The 23457-nt window shown below is 47.0% G+C and overlaps 1 long non-coding RNA gene across 1 annotated transcript in view; it reads left to right on the top strand.

Annotated features, from left to right (window-relative positions):
* LOC138284993 (uncharacterized) overlaps positions 1-23172 on the top strand; it is a 49374-nt gene extending 26202 nt beyond the window's left edge. The window contains exon 2 of the long non-coding RNA XR_011201489.1: positions 11261-23172. This is a non-coding gene — a long non-coding RNA (uncharacterized lncRNA). The remainder of the gene's footprint in view (positions 1-11260) is intronic.
* The last annotated feature ends 285 nt before the right edge of the window (positions 23173-23457 follow it).

The raw sequence follows: 23457 nt of genomic DNA on the forward strand, positions 1-23457 counted from the left end.
GCTTTGCGCCATGCAATCTTATAGACGTTCCTTTGGACAGGGCTAATGTAGAGCTGATATTTTTTTCTTTAACTCGCATACAACGTCATTACGCAGCTTGTACACGCGTCCTAAAGCTGCAGAACATTTTCAAACACTTGTCATAGTAACTTGATTAATAACTGTGTATCATTTGTGGCCGAGTGGTGTTGCCATAAGTGTCCCCGGCCTCAGGAAATGTGGAACGTTCTGGGGTCATGGGTGGAGACCAGCCGAGGCACTTCCGCACCAGATGACCAAGAGTTTGCCAACTTTTTGCTTTCTATACACACCGCGCCCCATGTACAGCACCTTAGCATGGCCTAGTCACACTGCCAGCCCTGTGGGACAAAATAACTGATGACAAGGATGGTCTTCCCCTCCCTTGCATCACGGGCCTGCAGGGCCAGACCATGCCGCTTTCGGCTTCACACCCACTCTGACTGGCGCAAGCCTTCCGACAGTTGTGTTGCATGGGGCTGCCTCGCTTGCACCTCCTGACTCGGGTGGACCAGCTCAACAGTGGCCTACTCTGCAGCCAGGCCCATTGCTTGCCTCCCCTGCAACACCTGCTCGCTGAGCACAATGTTTCGACATGCTGCCCCAGGGCACATGACGTGCTTCCCACCTGGGCACCCCGTAGATCATCCTCCTGGACAATGCTAGAGGTGAGGTCTGCCTGTAGAATCAATGCGGCTGGTGGTGGCCGGCCTTCAACCCCCTGTGATCATCAGGCTACATGTCATACCATCTGACTGCAGACACTTGGGCCCACGTAGCCCAGGCCTGGTATGGTCAGTGTCCCAGCCACATCCTCTGGTGGCTTTATAGACTGCACATCAACACTCTGATCACCTGGGCCTCCAACAAGGTCGACATTACTGCTACGCAGCCTGCCCCATCACCCATCCAGGCAAGTGCTTCCTCATAGTGACTCGTTTTCTCACCATCCTGTCCCACTACCCAGCTGGACACAGGGGCAACGTACTGCCTTTAGCTCTACATTAGAAGATATCATCTCTGCCAACATGCCACCGACACCAGAGTGTACTCTTTTGGCACCACAACATGCTTCTCTTTTGCTGATGCCTTTACCACCAAGGATAGGCAGTAAAAACAAAGATGTACGTTACTAGAGGCTGATCTGACATGCCTATCAGTTGCCACATAGCTGAACACCTGGTGTTAGTCCAGTTCACTTTTGGGATCCATGCAAGCGCAGTGGACTCTCTTATGAGCATGCTTGAACACCTTTCTAAGGAATTTGCTGCCTCAAAGACCGAGTAGTCTGCCTGCATATTGATCAGTCGGGCCAACTCATCACTCTGCACCACTGCAGGGTGGCATTTCATCTTCAACCAAATGTAGAGGTAGAGTTACAGAAACTAGAGGCTGCATCCATAATTGAGAGAGTGGAGGGACCCTCACCCTGGGTCTCGCCTATCGTGGAGGCCCACAAACTGAAGCGAAGTGGAGAGGTACGAATATAAAGAAAGAAAAACACATATCCAACTGTGGTTGACATCGTACGAGAACTGTCAAGCTCCCACTGGTTTTCAAAAGATGGACCTGAGGTCTGGATACCATCAAATTCTCTTGACCTGAGTCTGGGCATGTGAGCCCAATCTCCACCCACCTGGCGTTGAGGTGGTACAAACGCCTTACCTTGGGCCTATCAAGCCCTGCCAAAGTGTTTCAGGACATTATCAAGGGAGTGCTAGCTGATCTTCAGGGAGTTTTGAATGTCAGCAAAGTCATTCTTGTTAACACACCCACACTGGAAGAACACATTTTCTGACTGAGAATGGTGTTTAAATGCCTCCAAGGCTGTGGGCTTACCCGGCACAAGGAAAAATTAGAGTTCTCCAAGGAAGAGACTTGTTTCTTTGCCTACAATTTCTCCATCAAGGGAGTCACCCCTGACCAGGCCAAATTCTGTGATGTCCAGTCACTGGGATAGGAAGCTTTTTGGGCATGGTCACTTACTGGGGCCAATTCACGCAGAATTTCATCCTACTCACTGGACAGCTGCGGGAACTCATAAAAGCGTTGACTCCCTAGCACTGGTGTGCTGAGCAAAAGCAATCTTTTTAGGACACCATGCAGGCACAGTCGGAGAACACCACTCTCGCCTATTTTGATCAAACCAAAGACAGTGAACTGGAAGATGCCAGTCCTAGTGGCCTGAAAGCAGCCTTCTCTCAGAAACAGCAATGTGGGGAATGGGCCCCCATTGCAGATACCAGTGTCATGCTGACCCTGACTGAACAGCAAGACTCCCACATCGAAAAGAAGGTCATTGCGACCCACTGGGGTTGTCGGCATTTCCACATCTACCACTATGGCCACCAGTTTAAGGTTAGCACCGATCACAAACAACTGATACCTCTATTCAAAGGAACAGAATCAAAATCTCCACCGCAAATTGAAAAGTGGATATTCTGGCTACAAGAATGCTACTTTTCAGTGAAGTATAGACCTGGTGCCCATAACCCTGCCGAGTACCTGTCACAACACATACGACCAGCCGCACCCCAGGAAGAAGAGGAAGAAGAGGAAGCTACTGATGCGGAATAGTATGGCAGGATGATAGTGGAACAATTGCATTCAATTTCCATCTTCATAACCAACATCATAGAGGCCAGTAAAACAGATGACTGCATCCATCAGGCCATAGCACCAACCCAGGCAGGAAAATGGAATGCAGACATCACAGACCTCGGCCAGAAGACTGCAGAAGCCTGAGGATCTTTAATGTCTTTGCACAGCATACGAGATGAGCTGACTGTCAAGGTGAATGGGTGTCTGCTAAGAGGTCCTCGACTTGTCGTCCTGGCCAGCATAACACAAAAGATGGCGGACTTTGCCTTCAGGTCCACTGATGGTAGTCAAGACCAAAAACAGACAGCGCAGCAAAGTGTGGTTCCCTGATTTGGATGACTAAGTTGAACAGTCAGTCTGACAATGTGACATGCCAAGAAAAGCAGAGTTCTGGAACCCGGACATCTATTAACACCAAATAGATTCCAGAGGTTCTGTGACACCATGTCAACTCTGATTTCGACAGCCTCCCATATGGTAGGCATCTGTTAGTAGTCATTGATGACTTCTTCAAGTACCTGGAGGTGGAAATAGTGTGGACCACCACTGTGGAAGAGACAATTCCAAAGCTGGAGAAAATCATGGCCACTCATGTGCACAAAAGGAGCTTTGCATGGACAATGGACCCCCTTTCCATGGTCAGGAACTCGCCAGTTACCTCCTGTCCGACGAAGCACCACAAGGTCACACACCGCTGTCCTCAAGCTAGCGGAGAGCTCAAGAAGTTCATGTGGACTAGCACCAAGACCAGCCGTATAACATACGAGGAGCAGTAATGCGTTGAGAAAGTTATCAGCATGTTTCTGGGGGACGATCACATGGCCCCTCACACCACTACAGGGGTAGCACCCCATATCCTCTGTTTTGAATGGAGGGTCGAGGACGCAATCCCACACCTCTTGATGTGGGAGATGACCCCCGCTCCAGCAGACAAGCACACTCCCAATGACAATAAAACTGCTAGGTGTCACAGCGCCAACTGGCCAAGACTTCACACATCCACATAGGAGACTGAATGCTTTGTGAAGGATAGACATCCAGGGAGCAAGTTCAGTCTCGTGTTCGGGTGTCACTCGTGGCAAATTAGGATGGTCCAAGGGACCATGGTATCAGCAGCGTTAAGAGGCCAAGAGACAATCACCCGGAACTTATCTTGTTTCAAACAGTGCCATGGATGCCCACAAGGGCTACCCATGCACGGAAACTCTCTCCCAGCCAATGGCTGCCCACCAGGAAGCACAGATGGCCTCACTGAAGATGCCGACCCATTCAGCATTTGTCCTGATTGCCCAGAACTCATCCAGTGATCCACAATGGATTCCATACTAGCAACGCCAGCCATCCAGGGGTTTTGTCATAAGCGCCCCTGCCTTAGGGGCAACATGGAATATTTTCCTTTCACTGGGTGCCCTGCCCCACGCACAGCAGCCTAGTCTCACAGCCAGCCCCGGTGGTCACAAAACTAGACAAGATCCAGAACATCGGAGTTCTTTCAGTTAAATTGCTGAAGTCACTTGTGGACAGTGCTCCATAACGACATTGCATCTAAAATATAAAATTAAGATATGACAGCAAAACAATGTGTTAAATTTAGCTGGAGTTAAGAAGGTGGGCTTGTAAGGTTAATGGGAAAGAGGAACCTCATAGACTTAGCCTGTTGATTGATCTGTTGAAAGCACAGATGAAAATGGAACTCTTGAGGCTGTCAAAGCAAATTTTGGACAAGAATATTGCAATTCTCAAAATAACTTATTTGAAATGTTAGCTGTAATAGAAAATTAAAAGAAACAGTGGGAATTGTGTATATTCCCATAGTCAAAGAGAAGGAAAATTATGGGAACATAGTTTTTTTTACTGAGTAGATAGTATTAGCAAACTAAAGTCGTTATTACTTATTATTTACAGTTCTTTAGCTTGGCGAGTGACACTTTATGTGATAATTGGATGATTTTTGACTTCTTAATATTTGTGGTAGATAGTTTAACCAGGATGTTTTATAACTTGATATTCATATGCAATTTATTTCAACATAAATTCTCACTATAATAACTTTGCAGTGGCTCTCGTCTCCTAGCAGTTTGCACCCATCACAAACACCCACTGATAGACCCGTCAGTGCTGTTGTTTTTATTATTGTTGCTCTTGGATTCTGCCCCTTCAGGATTCCCTGATTTTTTGCTTTTCTGAGCATCTGGTTTTGGCCTTTTTACTGTGGGTGAGTCTCCTTGCTGGTGTCTCATCCACAGTAGTCGCATGGCAGTTGGACTGCTCATGTTTACCACCGGTGTCCGCCTTTTATGATAAGGCCACGGCATGCAGCAAGGGTAAGGGGCACTTGGCTGGTTACACATGAACACGTGTGCACATGTATTTGCACACAGGTGGGCTGTGCATGGGAATCTACTGTCATGCACAGCCCAGTAACAGTGCACAGGTAGCATGGCTCAATGGGGACTTTGTAGGGTTGGGTACTCATTTGAGATAGACCTTTAAAAAGGTAGTGTACACTTTTGGTGGAAGTCAGTATAATTTGCTGTTTTGTCCATAGTGGCACCCAATTATACGCAAAGGGAGTAAACTGCCTTAGAGTGTAGTTTCCCCCTTGGCCTACAGAAACCATTAATGTCTTGAATTGGATAGTAACCTGTGCAAGAAAACCAAATATGTAACTTCTAAAATGATGTCTGTACACCTTAAGGGTCATCCAGATTTTTGTGATACTTCCCTGGTTCAGCTCAGGATCGGAGGCCAGGACTTTGGTCACCTTGATGTGCCCAGGTAATTACAATTTCTCCAGCAGCAGGAACAACGGCTGCCCCACAAAAAAGGAGCAATTAGCATTACTTCTCCCAGCTCCTCAGGAGGAAATGGGTGGAGTGGAATGTTCTGCATCAGTCCCCCAGCTCTCATTCTGTACCAGAGATGGGTCTATCCAAGCCCCCTGAAAAAATGTGAGTGCCCAAACAAATGCAGCCACCCCATCAGGGGGCTCTTTGAAATTCTTGTGTGCAAGTCCCCGGCAGTGATGTCACCAAGGGGAGGAGGAGAGACCCCCAGCAGCTGATGTGACCAGTGGCTTCTGGATGACACCATTTTGGACTGTCCCAGCATGCTGTGCCAGGAGCTTTGGGAAAGGAATGGAGATGTGAAGTGGCACCATAGGATTGGCCAGGGGTGCCTGACTTCTGGAACCTTCCTCTCCCCTTTAAAAACTGTTGCACAGGAGGTGACTCTCCCTTGCCTGTGGATTTTTCCACACTTCACTGCTGGATCCTGGGTCCACCATCCATGTAGAACTGAAAGGAGGGCACCTGCAGGTGGGCTCCCAGAGCTGCCCTTGAATGAAGATGACTTTGTGGGGTGCCCGAGTGAGACCGGGCACCCCTAACAAACATGCAGCGGGAGGGCGCTTCAACAATAAAAAAAAAAAGAAAACACCAGGGGAACCTGATGCGGCTCTCCCCGATGCAGTGGAAGAGCCACTGCTATGATATGTACGACTTTGCCGAAATCACCACATAATGCCTTGTGGGGCGTTGTTGTTTTGCCCGCATTTTCACCTATATCCCCCTTTGTGGTGGCCCCAGGATGATGGGACCACCGCCAATCAACTAAGTAGAGTCCTAAAGACATTTCCAAAGTCGTCACCCTAGGTTGGGTGGAGGACTCCAATATTATCACCTCTCCTGGATTTTCACCCTTGTTTTTAATCATTCCCAAGGCTGAAGCTTTTGCTCTGCAGCTGGGGGTGTTATGCCATCTAGGAGTCATGTGTATAGTGACTTTCATGAGGGTGTGGAAGGCCTAAAAGTGTATATATGTAATGTTGATATGGTTATGCCTTGTATGGGCCTACTCTATGGGTGCATTACAATGATATTTCAATGTGATACCCTCTAGGGGCTGGTAGTAGAATTGCAAGTTAGTGTCAAATGCATGTAAGATGACACCGACAAATACTTTATTGGTTCACCATAATGATTGCAATGCTTTATTGGGTCACTGTAATGATTTAAATTGCTTTATTGATTACTGCAATAATGATAATGACGTCTGCTAACGGTACCCACATGTTTATTCCAAAAGGAAATGATGAAACTCACTTGATATGTTTGGGTGACCACTCTAGGGGATCACCAGTGGTTACGCAATGCTATCTATGGTATGTTTCATCTACCAATGTACATATTTGTAAATTATTGCGTAATATTTAGTAGTTTGTGTGTAATGAATGTACTTATTTTTCTAAAGAAAAAGCTGTAACTGGGAAATCATTATTTGAGTGTAATTTTTTTTTTATAGTGCCCGTGAATGGTGATTACTATCCCACACTGCATCCTTTGAGTAGGCCTTGGACTGCTCCGTTCTGCTACCCTGTGAGAGTCAAGCACTACAAGGGGGTGTTTTGTTCCCAGTATGGACAATTGTGGGCTCATTACTTGTGCAAGCAACAAAACTAAGAGCCTTTTTAAAAAAAAAATTTTTTAAAATAAATTATCAAGGATGACCAGGCTGAGAAAGTAAATTAACATGCAAATGTTGCTGTCAGAACCACTTTCTGAGGGCCATGGCGTACACAGGGGTCATGGAGCATAGTGGTTGAAGCCTTTTATTCCCGATGTCCTGGGGCCTGACCTAATATGGATTCTGCTCAACTGTGTCAAGTACCCCTTCTGCACTCAACTCAGTGGTAGCTGTGGTCAATCAGTCAAGGGTCCCTCAGAAGGGATGTAGATACAGGTCATTGAACATGACTAATAGCTCAAAGTGTAAACAATGTGAACAATAAATCAATGTCCAGACAAATTCTTGCTTGCTTTTATAAGAAAAGTATTTTATTTCTAGCTCTACACATGCAACAAAGTACAATATTCAGAAGCCACAACACAATCCCCCTTGATGTCAAGACTCTAATAGTTGAATCCCTTTCCAACCCTCCTTCGTGTAATGTGTTCAGGGTTATTCCCCGTTCACTGGTGGCCATGTGGGAATGCAAACTATATGGCTGTACTCGAGCACTCACCCTTTGACTCTTTAGAAGTTATGTCAAAAGTGTCTATGGTGTCACAGCACAGTTAGCAGCAAGTCCCCCGGAGCCTAACTGACATAGTTCATGTCTTACCTGCTCTTTCAGCAGTGCAGCCGGCGACTTCAATGTGCATCCACGAGTCCTGCTCAGTTTGGTGAAGTCAGGCTTTTTGTGGCCCACATGACAGCATGCAGTATTGCTGCCTCTCTCTTCTGAGGGGCGCTGCTGGGGGTCTGTCAGATGTCACAGCAGCTCCCTGCTCATGAAGACGTGATAAGTTGACTTCTCTCAGTGGGAGCCTTTCTTCAGCTCCCTCGAGCAAGTGACGTTATCCATGGTGTCTCTGACAGTCTTTTGCGTTGTCTGGTGTAGTTCTCTCACAATACAGGTTGAACCCCCCCCCCCCAGGCCTCGATGATCTTTTCTTCGAATGGCAGCCCTAATCCTTTGGCAACATTGGTACCAGCAGCCCCTCCTGGCATACCAGGTTGCCATGTTTATGTGGGTGCAGGCTTGTCCAGGACAAGTAACCTAGCCTAGATGGTCACAAGTCTTGCCACTCCTTGAAGTGCTAACTTTATGCTGGCCTCTCTGGTAAACAGGGTCACTTCAGCACAACAGTACGGATGTAGCAAGATCTGAATGAAGTGAAACACATGGCTCAGTCTACCGCAGCCTTCTCCTAGAATAAGAGGGCTGCCAAAGACAATCCTAGACCCAAGTGGTGATTCATTCGGTGCACAGCCAAATCCTCACACCTTGCACAGGGAGTCATCACAATAGGGATCCCCATTGGACCTAGCTCCTTCCCAAGCTCTCCTCTTCCTCATAGGTCGCACTGATCTTTGCAAGCAGGCAGGTGCTGGTGCTCTTGGCTCCAGTGGACTTGGATTCCCTAGCAGGCCTTGGCCCCTAGTCCTGGTCACAGGCAGAAGTCTTTCACAGCTTCCCTCTCACATAGCCCATCTGGCGGCTTTGCAGGTGACAAATTGTGTGAACTCAGTCTCCCCTCATAGTCCTTTTCCAGATACCAAATATGATTTAGGGACTGAGTCTTTGGAGTTTAATGTGGGGTTCTGCTTCTTTTGAAGTGGACACTTCTCTCTTTCTTCTTTCCTCAAGAAAGATGTCTTTCACAACAGCCATGACTCAGAAGCTGATTGACCCACAACACAATTCATGGGAGTGGCCAGAGTTCGCACCTGGATGTCAGACAAATTGATATGTGCACCAAAAGGTTAATCCTAGACCCCTAGCCCTACTTTCTATGATTCCCCTATCATCCCCAACTCCTTTCTGAGATGTGTTGAGGCCCTTTCCTTATGATATATCACTGAATCACAATGCAGTCTTCTGAGGTGTAAAGGGAGTCTCTTCCTTTTCCCTCCAGTGTGTCCCAACCTAGTTCACAGGAATGCAGCAATAGACAAATATGGCTGGGGCAATTAATCTCCTGCTCATGTCTTCACCGGGAAGTCCAGGGTTTCCCAAAATGGATGCTAAGGCCCTCTATACAATAGCCATTGCAGGCACACTCACACAATATACTTTCACAGCACACTTTAGCTCAAGCACTGTTACCTCTATGCCTTGTACTCTTAAAAGTAAAAATGCACACAAACTCAGTCTGCATGCACTGTATAGCACGGAAGCTTTTCTATTTTTAACCAAGGTGTGTTTTTTCAAACACACATGCACTGCCAGCACACACACTCACTATGTGCATGATGCACAACATTTCACACTTCATGTATAGTACTTCACGTGAGCACACACACACACCCACATCCATCACATGCTTTCTGTGCATGTGCACTGGACAGCACTACACCTCTCATGTTATTTATTCCTCTCAGACATTCATACACCCAGTACATGTACTAACCACACATGCACTGCACAGTTCTGTCCCATGCCTGTGCTGTAGCCTTCCCAGGCGCACATACAACCAGTGCAGTCACTACTCCTGCACTGCACAGCACTCCACATCTTTCCTGATGTATTGCAAGGGTGAGTTAAGCACACAACAGCAAAACATTTAAACAGGCGAGTGAGCATGTAGGCCTCTTTCCAGTGACACAGAGTAAAAAGGTCCTGTTCACTACTACTGCTCACCACACAGTATGTTGCCACCACTGCGCTCATGCTGCTTAACTCCTGGTGAAGGCTGTAGTCTTCCATCACTATGAGGGTAGTGCTTTGGGCACCATTTCTGGTCCAACAATACAGCAATCTGTGTGACAGACCTCTATCATGACACACATGCATGGTCCGTGTTCGCCTATGTAAAAAAAAAAAAAAAACTCTATGGATCCAGACAACTGTACAACGGGGTACTCAGGGCAGGGGTACATGTCTTTACCATGCAGAAGACTTTTTTTGTGTTTCAGGACCAACGGTGCCTTAAAGCTAGCATACATACTGCAGCAATGCCAATGCCCATATGTTCATTATCATGTATGGTTACATTCTTTAATCAATTGCTATGTCGTTTTTTTACCTGTTTAAAACCCACTAAAGCATTAACCTTATTGCACACTTGCATGCATTTTAAACAAAGGCTTGTTTTGTTATTCCGTCGTGTACACTGCACATTTTAGCGTAACCATTCTTGTAAGCATAGCCTCGCTCTGAAGTTGGCACATTGAATTGAGGATTTCAGAAAGTAGCAGTCAGCTCTTTGTTGTGATACATGTATCTATTTCATCAAGGTCTTCTCTTATTATTACACATGAGAAGAGTCTGGCACCTGCTCATTAGTTCCTATCTGTTTTGCAGATTTTGCAGTACTGGTCCCAGATCATGGGGATCATAAAAGTATGTAGCCTATTATTCCATTGCTCTATAGCCGCTTCTTCTCATCTTGTTGAAGCCTCTGAAAACATTGTATTGAGCATAACTCTGATTGTGGCTGTGCCCCATGCTGCTGTTGCCCTTCTCCTCTCAAGCAAAGCTCAAGACCTTTCTGCTGCCAGATTCTTTAGTTATAAACTATTGCTGCTTTCCCACCCTCAGAGAACCTCATTATTGTCTTGTTGTAACTGCATATATAACCAAACTCTGTGTTGGTTTTACTGACTCTCCCATATGGAACTGTGCATGTATGTATTTTGTGGATCATTCATGTCTTCGAGAGACAGCAGTGTCCTGGTTGAAGGTTCTGCTGTGCTTGTACATCAGATTGTTGAAAGATGTTGCTTGCCCTATGTTTGGTTTGCTCGGGTTTCCAAACTCATAACACTCACTCAAGTCTGTATTCTGCCAGAGAAAAAGATTATAAGCAGATACACAAATTCCAAGTATGTGCTTGGATCGACACATGACTTTGGGCTGCTCTGAATGCAAAGATGATTTCTAACATCCACCATAAAGCCAATTGAAAATGGTCAATATGTGCAGAATTTGTTAGATGTGATGATGTTGCCCCAACAAGTTGCAGTCATAAAATGCTATTCCCACCAATACCCACATGATCAAGTGTCCCAGGCAAATGTCCATGCTGGTTTGGCAACTAGAAAGGCTGCCCTATACCAAACAGTTGATGCTGCTATGTATGTTGTACAGGCTGATTCGTTTCCCATGCCTTCTCTTAAAAATGTGTCTCTGTTGCAGGATCACACCTGAGAGAGTAAGAAAACGTACTAGATCAAGCAGAAGTTGACAAGGGACCCTGAAAAACTTTGGAGAGACTGCAAAGGTTGGGTGGTCTTAATGAAATGGCTTCTCGCCAAGTTTCCATGGTTGTATTACAGAGCTGCCCATGTTTATAGGGACAGCATGGTAACTACTGCCGGAACCCGGTTATGCACCTTCTTTCATTCTACGGCCCAAAAATGACTGTCATGGTAAATTAAATTTATATAGCTCTTACTACCCCTAATGAGACATTGAAGCACCTTGCGGCAAGTAGCACGCTACTTAAAAAGTCAAAATTAAAGTTCAATGGTAAATTAGCAAGCACAACAGATAGAGCTGTGTTGGTTCTAGAAAATCAGCACTGAAGTATGTATCAAATATGTCTCCAAATAAGGCTCAACCCCTTGTGGTAACACTGCCCAGTAACCAAAATATAAATACATAACAAATCTCAAAAGAGGGAACACAGTCATTTTTTCAAAATGTAAATTAATCTGTACAGTCGTCACACAAAATCTTCTTCTGTCAATCCATATACAAAGAGTGAGCCAAACGGATTCCAGTAATAACGTCTTTACTTATATTTCATCTATAATCAATACTTCAGCCCAGCCAACACGTTTCGTCCTATGAAGGACTTCAACAGCCTTCACAAGATTGTGTAGACAATTCTTTTTATTCTGATGAGATCAGAAAACATTTACCACTGCGCAGATGTTATATCCCCAAAACACAAAATATAATTTCAACAAAGAAAGTATCCACATCTGCGTGTCACAAATGAGTACAAAACATCCGGCCCAGGGCTCCGACCAAAGCCAGACAGGCCACCTTACTCAATCATAGCCCGTATCTTCAGCTACAGAGATCGAGTCATAATAATGCTGATGGGTTGAGCGGTGTCACCACTCACCCAGTAAAACGCTTTTCCCGGACTTCACCATCAAAGTCCGAAGACAGCGACATTGCTTCCTTGAAATCAAACATGCCCTGAGGGACTGAGACATGAAATATTCAATGATCTTTCCCTCAAAGGTGTGAATGGCAGCAGACGGCAAAACATAGTACTTTGCAACACCAAAAAAGTTCTGGGATTGGCTTGAGGGCTGGAGGAAAGTGGAAGGACAGAAAACCTGGGCATACTCATACAAGCAATGGGGGAGACCTCTCACTCCGGACCTCCAGGATGGAGCTGCCAACCACCAGGAACATGTTGACTGCAGCGGACAGCGTAAATATTCCAGGACCAGGCTCCAGGTTGCAATATCCCCTGATGAAACTATTAATGACTAGTCCGTAGTTTGATTGGATTAAAACTTATGCTCCGCAGGTACAAACTTGATCAGTGCAGCAGAGAAGAAACTGCAAGAAGGGACGACTGTCTACTCCATAGGAGCCAGTGTAATGCTTTGGTAATAAGGGTTTTTCCTCTTGTTCTCTCTAGGGGTGCTGATGGAGGACCCTCAGGATTTGTCCCCACTGACCCAAAGTTAGTATGTTTTGTTGGGGCGACAGGCACGCTGCATTGTTGGTGGGCATGTTATTGTCTGCAATGCAGGGAGGCAAAGAGGGACGGTAAGTTGGGAATTTTGTTGTGTTTGTTGAACAGTTTCCTATGTAACATTGTATTACCCACACAATGATGCTCCGTTGTAAGAGCTGTAGTATGGAATTCCTTCCTCGCACTGCACCGACCAGGGCCAGCCCAGGGTCACACAACCCACCACGCTTGTGGATACAAAGATGGGTGTAATTAGATTGAAAGTGCTATCCTTGAATGTCAGCAGGCTGGGATACAAAATCAAGAGAGGGATGATACTGCAATTTCTTAAGACACTCACCTGATATAGTACTCCTGCAAGAACACACCTACAAGGTAGCATATATATCGCCCTAGAAAAGTGGGTAAATAGAATGTTAGCTCATACTGGCTATACCATGGGCTCCGGGGCTGTGAATCCTAGTGCACAGAATGACACCCATCACTATCAAAAATATCTGGAGTGACACACTCTGGAGAAATGGGGTGTGGGAGGGGCGAATGATGAACGTCATCTTAGTGTACATTCCCACCAGATTGCATGATGCTATGTATGCAGACTTGAGTACCCTCCTCTTAAGCATCCCTGTAGGTGAATTTGTGATGGGTGGAGACTTTAACAGCACCCTCTGCAACTCTGAAGACCGGTGGCTACCTAGGCGAGTTGAATCCCCACGCAGTCCCCTAGCAGACTTTTCTGAAAGCGCTGGGACTCGTGGACACCTAGTGCGCTCACAATCCCACCATGAAGCAATACGCATTCCACTCTGGGGCACATGGTAGCCTTTCACGTATTGATTACATCCTTACTTTGTCTCCTCTCTTTCCGCACTTTAGAGAGATCGGCCATTTAGCCCTGGCACCTAAAGATCTCCCATATTCAAGTGGACATTCACAAAGCTATGGAGATGTACTTTGAGGAACATCAGGGTTCAATAGACTCACCACAGGTGTTAGGGGAAGTGTACAAGACAGTTATAAAAGGAGAGGGACTAGTGTCACTTGAAAGTGAGATTATGGATTTAGAATCCAGGCTTAGTGACATAGACTGCTGAGACTTGCGCCACAATTTAGTAATTTAGCAGAAGGAATATAGGGACATAGCTGAAGAAGCCGCCAGGGTCAGTCACCCAGCAGCACAACACTGACTATACGAGGTAGGAGACGGGGCCAGGAAACTATTGGCCTGGCTTGATAAAAGTGAGGAAGGCAAACGGTGCGTCCTCGAAATACAGACTGATAGGGGGCAATGGGTAAGAGACAGGACAGATGTGGTGTATGTTATTGCGGCCTATTACACACAGATCTACTCCCCGACACTCTTAGCCATGGCTGAGGAAGCACAGGAATTTTTGACACACATTCACCTCCCAGGCCTCTCACACTCAGATAGAGCCCTTCCTGACTAAGACCTTACTGAAGCGGAAATTGTACAAGCCATCCGAGACTTAATATCTGACAAAGCAGTGGGTCCCAACGGGCTGACCATAGAGCATTATAAAATTGAAGGAGTTAAATTAGTGCCTCACCTCTTATGTATGTTCATAGAGGGCAGTGAACTGGTATCCCTGCCCAGAGATCAACGATCAGCCAGCATAGTGGTTCTTCATAAAGATAGCAAACTGCCAGAACAGAGTGCCTCATATAGACCCGTTCCCTGCTAAATGCAGAATGTAAGATCTTAGCAAAATTGTAGGCTTCACGTCTGGTATGAGTGATCAAAACACTGATTAATCAAGATCAATCTGGTTTCATGCCGGGCCGCAAACTGCATCAGTCTGCTGCACCTACTTGGCATCTTGGGATGAGCAGCCACTATCCGATAAGATGCATTTGTGTTTTTTTGGATGAATGCATGGATTTTGATATGGTGGAATGGCCCTTTCGGTTTGAATTTCTTGCCCAAACTGACTTTGGCTCATCCTATCAGGCCTGGATGCATCTTTGGTACACAAACTCACTATCACAGGTAAAGGTGAATGGAGGGCCATCATCTGTGTTTTGCCTTCAACGTGATACATGACAGGGCTGCCCTCTTCCCATCTCCCTCCCCCCTTATTTTTGGCCTGATACTAGAGCCACTAGCAGCATGGATTAGGCCTGATCCCCTAGTCAGAGGACTCTGGTGGTTCAATGACTGGGAGGACAGAATCTCCTTGTACGCTGATGACATATTGCTATATATCTCAGATCTGACCATTACACTAGACAGAATAATGCATATATTTGCGCTCTATTGCCAGCACTTGGGGTACACTATAAATTGGAACAAATCCTTGATCTATATGCTGCACGGCCCTACCTGTGAGTACTCCGAGACTGCAAAGCTACTGTTGTCACTGAAGGGCTCTCCTACTTAGGGATATATGTCACAGCGGACCAGAATGTCTTCTTTACTAAAAATCTAGAGCCATTGCTGGAACGCTTAAAGAGAGACTTTAAACACTGGCGGGCATTGCTTCTGTCCCTTATAGGGAAGGCAGCACTATTCCAAATGATGGCACTACCACACTTTTTATATGTGCTCCAAAACACCCCTTACTTAGTCCCCTCAGTCTACTTTCCCTACCAGACATACAGAAATAATTTTGGGTGGTGCAACTGGTAGTAATTAATCAATGCGTCCATGCCCCTGAGGGTGAATCAGTTTTCCGTTTAGATAGACGTGATGAAGCCCGGGCGGGAGGTGGGTTCCTTGGGGCCATATATGGAGGTAAGAGTAGGGCGCCTATTCTAAACCCAGTGGCAGTCACTCTCAAACTCTGGCACGTGGAGACAAATGTCCTAGGCTGGAGGGACCAAATTTCGCAAGCCACACCCTTATGGGACTGTCAAACTGGACACACTGAGGGCGAAAGGGGGATTTGCCGAATTGGACATCATAGGCATTTCAAATGTGGGTGACCTTTTGTAGGAAAGTCACTCTTTTGGCATAGTTACCCCCACTTTTTGCCTGTCTGTTACGGTCTTTAGACTGTTTTCACTGGGATCCTCCTAACCAGGACCCCAGTGATTTTGCTTGTTCCTCCACAGCTGGTTACCCTGGTACTTGTTACACCCCACAATTGGCATAGTGGAGTACCCCTTTAAGTCCCTAATATATGGTACTCGGGTAACAAGGCATTGGTACACCAGGGGACCCCCATGGGCTGCAGCATGTATTATGCCACCCATGGGAGCCCATGCAAACTGCTTCTGCAGACTTGCCATTGCAGCTTGCGTGAAAAGGTGCACACACCCTTTCACTGCTGGTCGCTGCACCAGGACATCGTAAGTCACCCCTATGTCATGCCCTTTCAGGCCAAAGGGCAGGGTGCTTGACCCTGTGTGTGAGGGCACCCTTGCATGAGCAGAGGTGCCCCTTTCGAACTCTAGTTCCAAAGCACTGGAATTTGTAAGTGTGGGAAAGTCATTTTACCCATCTACTGGCCACAGCTACCTACCTGTGGTCCAGCTACATAATGGTAATTCCGAACCTAGGCATGTTCATTATCAAACATGTCAGAATCCTATCCCAATACAGATGGCAGTATTAGTGGCATGTTTCCATGCACTCTGGGGGCTCCTTAGAGGCCCCCCAAGTATTGCACCTCCCATTCTTCCATGGTAGACGGGCAGCCCACACTGCTGCCACCCCTCAGACAGGGTTCTGCCCTCCTGGTGCTTGATCAGCTCAAGCAGAGGAAGGCAGGGCAAAGAGTTTCCCTTTTGGAGAGGGGATGCAACACCATCTTCCTTGGAAATAGTTGTAAAAAGGCTGGGTAGGGGTAGCCTCCCCAAGCCACCAGTTTGCTTTGAAGGACAAAATTGCTGCCCTCCTTGCATAAACCAGTTTGCACCAGTCCAGAGACCTCCAGGTACCTAAGGCAACGATGTCTGGCTGCATGGATCTGCTTTCCTCTGGAACTGCGTGGATCCTGCAACAAAGGTGGTGGGTTGGAATGGTCCTCTTGGTCTCGCTGCCTTCTTTCCAACTTGGGAGACGGTGACCCCTTGCCTCTCCTTGTAAGACGGTATCCCTGTGCACCGTGACTCTTGCAGCAGCCAAGGCTTGTTGACTTCTGCTCTGAGGGATCTTTAGGCACCAAGTAGCCCCGGCCTACAGCACTTCATCCTTGCAAGAATGGTTTCTCCTTTGTTGCCCCAGTGACATGGGACTCCTCCCTAGGTGTGCTGACTGGGCCTCATTGCAACTTACTGTGCCTGCTGCCAGTGGGTTGCCTGTGGGTCATGCAACTGCTTCTGCTGGATGTCCCGACTTCTGAGGGTCAGCCTGGACTTCCCTCCAAGGGTTGGGTCCCTAGAACCTTGCTTGTCCTCTTCAGCTCTGCAACTCCTCTTCTGCCCTGGTTAGCATTTGCCAAGGCCTGTTGGTGGTCTTCCCGACTACTGATCTCTCTGCAATCCAACAGCTGGTGTGGGACATGACTCCAGGGACTCCTCTGCAGCTCCTGGACTTCACGGCTGGTTGTCATTCTTCTTCGGTGACACAGATCTTCACCCACGGAAGGGTGGGCAATGGCTCCTGCCTGGTCTGGACAGGCCATCATGGACTTGATTGTGTCCCCTTCTTTTGCAGGTCCTCTTCTTCCAGAATCCACCTTTGGGTTCCTCTTGTCTGGTCCTTTACTTGCAAACTTCCTTTTCTAAGTCCCCTTGTTAGTCTGTGGGAAAGCCAGGTAACTTACCTCTGCTGTCCTGGTCGCTGGGGATCATCCAAGTACTCACCTCTTGGGGTCCTGATTGCTCTCAGCTCCCCACAAACTACTCCACATCCTTGTGTGGGGAACCTAACTTTGCATCACTAGTTTAGTATATGGTTTGACCCTTCCATAGGGCCCTAGTTATTTTTCTACTATTTCTTGCCAATGCTTGTTGTTCCCATATGCTAATTCCTAATACTAATTTTGTGTATATAGTGTGTACATACCTCCATTTGGGAGACTGTCTATAAGTCATCTAGTCTAGTGTTACTATTAAAAAGTACCTTTAAGTTTGAAACTCTGTGGTTCCTTTCATGTGAGATAAGTTACTATGTGACTAGTGTGGTAGTGCAGGTGCTTTACTCTCCTCCTAGTTTAGTCTTGGCTGCTCATCTATAGCTACCCTAGAGAGCCCTGGCTTACTAGACCCCATTGCTAACTAAAAAGAGGTTGCCTGGACCTGGTATAAGGTGGAAACACACAGATGTTCACCACACACCAGGTGAGCTTCCTACGTTGGTGGTGCAGCGGTGGGATAAGACGAATGTATGATGGAACAACACATGCGGGAACCATGCATGCCTTAACGTAGTCAGAACAACGACCTCGTTGTTTCCACGCATGCCTTTACAGCAATCTTTCATTGTAAAAGCATGCCTAGTAAAGGCATGTGTGAATGGCATGCTTTATTCTATCATGCCATCCCCCACCGCCCTAAGGCCCAAAAGTACCCCACCCCTAATACTTAAACTACCCCAACCCCCACCTGCTCTAAAAACAAAACTAGCCTGACCCCCTCACCCTGCCCCTTAAAACAAAATTAACCGGCCCCACCACCCCTGCCCCTAAAAACTTAACTACCTGACACCCCCACCCACCCCAAGCCCTTAAACTTTCCCCCACCCCCCATCTGCCCTATAAACAACAGACCCCGCCACCAGCCCTAAAAACACAACTTCTACAACCCCCGACTCTGCCCCTAAAAACTGAACTACCCCGACAATTCCCACCCACCCTGAGCCCTAAAAACTTCCCTGAGCCCTCCACCTGCCCTATAAACAAATGACCCCGCCACCAGCCCTAAAAACAAAACTACCCCAACCCCCCACCCCTGCCCCTAAAAACTGAAATACCCCGACATCCCCACCTACCCTGAGTCCTTAAACCTTCCCTGACCTCCCACCCTAAAAACAAAATGACCCAGACCACCCCACCCCTAAAAAATGATCCTTCCCCACCCGCCCTAAAAAATAAAATAAGCCCAACCTCCCATATCCCAAGCCCTTAATCCACCCCTACCCCTAAAAACTACCCCCAACCCTGCCCCAGCCCCACTAACCTGACCGCGCCCTCTCCAGATCTACCCTAAAAAAACCTCTCAAACCCCCCGGTGCCCCACCACCCTAGCCGCTAAAAACATTGCCCAACCCCCCACCCATCCTTTATCCACCCCACCCCTGAAAACTCACCCCAACCCTGCGCAACCCCCACCCCAAGCCCTACCCTTAAAAAAAAATCCCAAACACCCCCACCCCTCTCCTAAAAAAAAATTGCCCAACACCCTCACCTCATGCCCTTTATCCACCTCTCTCCCCTAAAAACTACACCATCCCTATCCCAACCCCACTTACCTGACCGCGTCCTTTCCCGATCCACTCTGCCTTAACCACACATATGCATTGTTCAGCACATGCGTGGTTAAGTCAGAGAAAAAGGCAGTCATTATTCTGGCAAGCGTGGTTACATTTGCTTGGGAAACATCTGCGTTGTTCCCAACACGTTGTTCATGGAGTTTCACAGGGTAAGACACTTGTAATTGCCTTACCACTCTGTCACTGGTAACGTTCCACAGGAAAGTCCACTATTAATTTATAGGGTACACTACACTTAGTATTTAGGACCACTAGACTCCTAGTTTAGGTAAGTTGGGGGACTGGCATAGCTCCTTCTCTAAACTTTCTTAGGAAGTCCAAATACTTAGAGTAGGAAGGTGCACTCACACTACTCAAGGGAAATGTCTTTAGTGGAAGACACAACTGAGGCCTCATACTCTAGGTAGGAGAGCCTTACCTTTCATGAATAAAGGGAAATGTGTGCTTTCAGGAAGCTAAAGACAGGGAGAAATCCCAACAAGACTCTCCTTCTAGGATTGCTCCTTCAGGCTGATAGAGCACTGTGGAGCAGGAGGGAGAGACTGACCCCCACAGTCCTAGAAAGGGAAGCCTTAGATCTTGCTGGGGAGGGTCAGGAAGAAACTGGGAACACACAAGTTCTGCAGGGAGCACTCACGAAAGTGAGAAGTGTGGACACATAAATAGGTTAGGGGGTTGGTGCAGAGGATCTCCAGGAGGAGGGATAGGTCCTCCTCATTTTTCCACACCCATGTCTCATCATTATCAGATGGGACCCGCCACTCTAACTCAAGGGGGGACTCCCTAGACAGGGAGTTCAGTAAACCAAGATTAGAGGAGGCCAAACTGAGGCTGTAGCAGCACCAGTTAACACTAGATAGAGAGTTCTTGGCAGTGGAAAGGGAAATACAGAGTTTGGGGCTACCACCGATGGTGGCAGCAACAAGTTTTGGGACATCGGGGAGGACTCCTATGATCTTATGAACCTAAGTAAGATTGTTCCACCTTACAAGTTTGGGAATGATATCGGCGAGTGGTTCACTGCAGTGGAGAGGGCCTGTAAAGTTCAGAGGGTCCCTCAAAGACAGTGGGCAGCAACTGTGTGGCTCTGTTTTTCTGATCAAGGCAGGAACAAGCTCCTCACTGTCAGAGAAGAGGATGCTGATAACTATCAGGGACTCAAGAATGCACTCCTTGATAGTTTTGTCTTAACCACTGAGGAGTACAGAATCACGTTCAGGGCGACTAGGAAGGAGTCCTGAAGATTGGGTTAATTTCATGGACTGCTCTTTCAAGTACCTGGAAGACTGGTTGTGTGGTAGCAATGTGCATGATTTTCATATAATCTGCTTGTGAGAGAGCACATTCTTAATAATTGAACATCACTGCATCAGTGGTGGACTCAGATCTGACTTCTCCCCAGGAATTGGGTAAGAAGGCAAACAAATGGGTCCATACCAGGGTGGGTAGGAAAACCTCATCAGGGGGTGTCTCCAAGAAGAAGAATTTCTCCTAAGAATCAGGACAAGGGTGGGGACAAAACAAAGAAAGAGTCTTCATCGGGCCCACAAAAGTCTTCTGGGGTGGGTTTAAGTCCTCTTCCTCTGCCCACAAGAAACCTTGGTGCTACATTTTTAGGCAGAAAGGCCATAGGGCAGGTGACAGCACCTGTCCTAACAAGAGCACCAGGCCTACTACTTAGACCACTTCTACCCCTAGTGCCCCTGGTATTAGTAATAATAGTGGTAGCAATAGTCAGTCCAGAAGTGTAGCTGGGCTCACCTTGGGGACTGTAGTGTGCTCTGGGTTAGTTAGGGAGACCACTGAGGCAATGTTGGTCTCTGATGGTGGCATTGACCTTCCTACCCTAGCTGCTTGTTCCCTTAAAAAGGATCAGTACAGGCAGCATCCATTAATAAATGGTGTTGAGGCTGAGCCCTTCAGGGACACAGGTGCCATTATCACAGTGGTGACTGGAGAACTGGTGTCACCTGAACAACACCTACTTGGTCATGCATATCAAGTGACTGATGCTCATAATAACACTCTGTGCCACCCCATGGCAGTTGTTGACTTTACATGGGGGGGGGGGGGTTAATAACCCAAAGAAAGTTGTGGTATCCACTGATCTACCTGTGGAGTGTCTGTTGGGTAATGATTTGGAGACTTCAGCTTGGGCTGAAATGGAGTTCGAGGCCCATGCAGTAATGCTTGGTATCCCTGACTAAAAAGCTCAGAGTACAAGGTGCACAGGAGCCTGAAATAATGGCCCAGAGAAGTCCTAAAGTTACTACTTGTTCAAACTTCCTGTGAGGATCCCATTCCTGAGGGAGAGGAACATGCCCCTGGGTGGAACCTACACCAGATGAGCTTAAAGCTGATACAGCTGAGCTCTTTGGTGCAGGAGGGCCTACTAGGGAGGAAATTAGTTTAGAATAGTAATCCTGTCCTACTCTGGACAGTCTGAGGCAGCAAGCTGCAGTTATGGAAGCAGGAGATGTCAGTGGGACCCATAGGATCTAATGGGACAACAGCCTCCTTTATTCTGAGGCTAGGGACACCAAATCTGGTGCCACCAGTAGGTTGGTCATTCCTCAGAGGTTTAGGGAGTTCTTGTTGACATTAGCCCATGACATTCCCCTAGCAGGCCATTTAGGGCAAAGCAGAATTGGGACAGAGTTTTACCTCACTTCCACTGGCCCCACATGTCTGAAGACACAAAGGAGTTTTGTTGCTCCTTTGTAACCTGTCAAGCTAGTGGCAAGACGGGTGGCACTCCGAATGCTCCCCTAATTTCACTACCAGTGGTTGGGGTACCCTTTGATAGGGTAGGGGTGGATATTGTTGCCCCCTGGACCCTCCAGCTGCCTCTTGGAACAGTTTTATACTGGTGGTGGTGGACTATGCCACCAGATACCCAAAAGTAATTCCCCTTAGGACCTCTACAGCTCCTGCAGTGACCAAGGCCCCCCTAGGAATCTTTTCCAGGGTGGGCATTCCTAAGGAGGTGGTGTCAGACAGATCTGCTAACTTCATGTCTACATACTTTAAAGCCATGTGGATGGAGCGTGGTGTAACATAGAAATTTACCACCCCTTATCATCCACAAACAAATGGGTCAGTTGAGAGATTCAACAAAACCCTCAAAGGCATGATCATGGGACTCTCAGGAAATACTCAGAAGGAGATGGGATACCTTATTGACTTGCCTCCTCTTCGCCTACAGAGAAGTTCCACAAAAGGGAGTGGGCTACAGCCCCTGTGAGCATTTGTTTGGACAACCTGTTAGGGGTCCAATTGACCTTGTGAGGGTGTTGTGTAGCCATTTTAGTTATAGTTCCATGCACGTTATTTTAACACACTAGGCCGCTGTGCACTTTAACCTAGATTTATTTTATTCGGCTTCATCTTAGTATTGTTAAAATAACAATTTTTACGGTCTTGTTTTATTTCTGTTGACCTAACTGTTTTTGCCTAGGCCAGCACTCTGTTCTCAAACAAGACATTCTTGATCACTCTGTGCTTCTTCCAAGGCTACAGCACAGTACATTGCCGGTGAGCGTGCTAGAAGTTTAGTCTCCAACATTTGTAGAAAACACACATCCTTACGTTGGTGACGTTTTCTCAGAACATCAGCTGTGTTACTATAAAAACACTTTTTTGTCCCTTACACGTTAGAGGGAGATACCAGTCAGAGAACCACGACTGTATGCTGATTGCTGAATGCTTCGCTACAGATGCTAATGCAGACTACAGGCCTGTGCTCAGGTTTGGGGGTTGATGTCTTCCCAGGGGAACCTGAAGGGCAGAATTAGAGCTTAACATGTTGTGCTCTATCTTAGCCTAGGTAGGAGCTAGTCCATTGATTACAGTGACAATATGATAGCATTATTCTTGTGCTTCACTCTGCTAGTCACAGTTGTAATACTGTCATGTTGTGTCGCCCTGGTTGTTGCAGCTTACGCTTTGCTATCTTAGATGCAGTCATTTTATTAAACCTATTATTGAAACATATACTGCCTCTATTTGTCATTTATATGTGAGACTGAATTGTAAATGAGAGAACTGGATGAGACCTGAGTGACCACAACTTCCCTGAGAAGCCAAGTATGTCATGCACTCGGCTGCCCAGTCATCCCTACCCTTAGTTGGAGATGAGGCGCTGCTAGTTAGCCTGAGCAAAACCCGGATTAGAGCGACGGATGTCAGCTGCGGTGGGTTCGACTTAGTCTCCCACACCACGGGCGATTCTGCTGCTCAAAATCCAGTAGTCTCATTAGAATAATAACAGCCTACCCG

Source organism: Pleurodeles waltl, chromosome 3_1 (assembly GCF_031143425.1).
Source record: "Pleurodeles waltl isolate 20211129_DDA chromosome 3_1, aPleWal1.hap1.20221129, whole genome shotgun sequence".
NCBI classification, from domain to species: Eukaryota; Metazoa; Chordata; class Amphibia; order Caudata; family Salamandridae; genus Pleurodeles; species Pleurodeles waltl.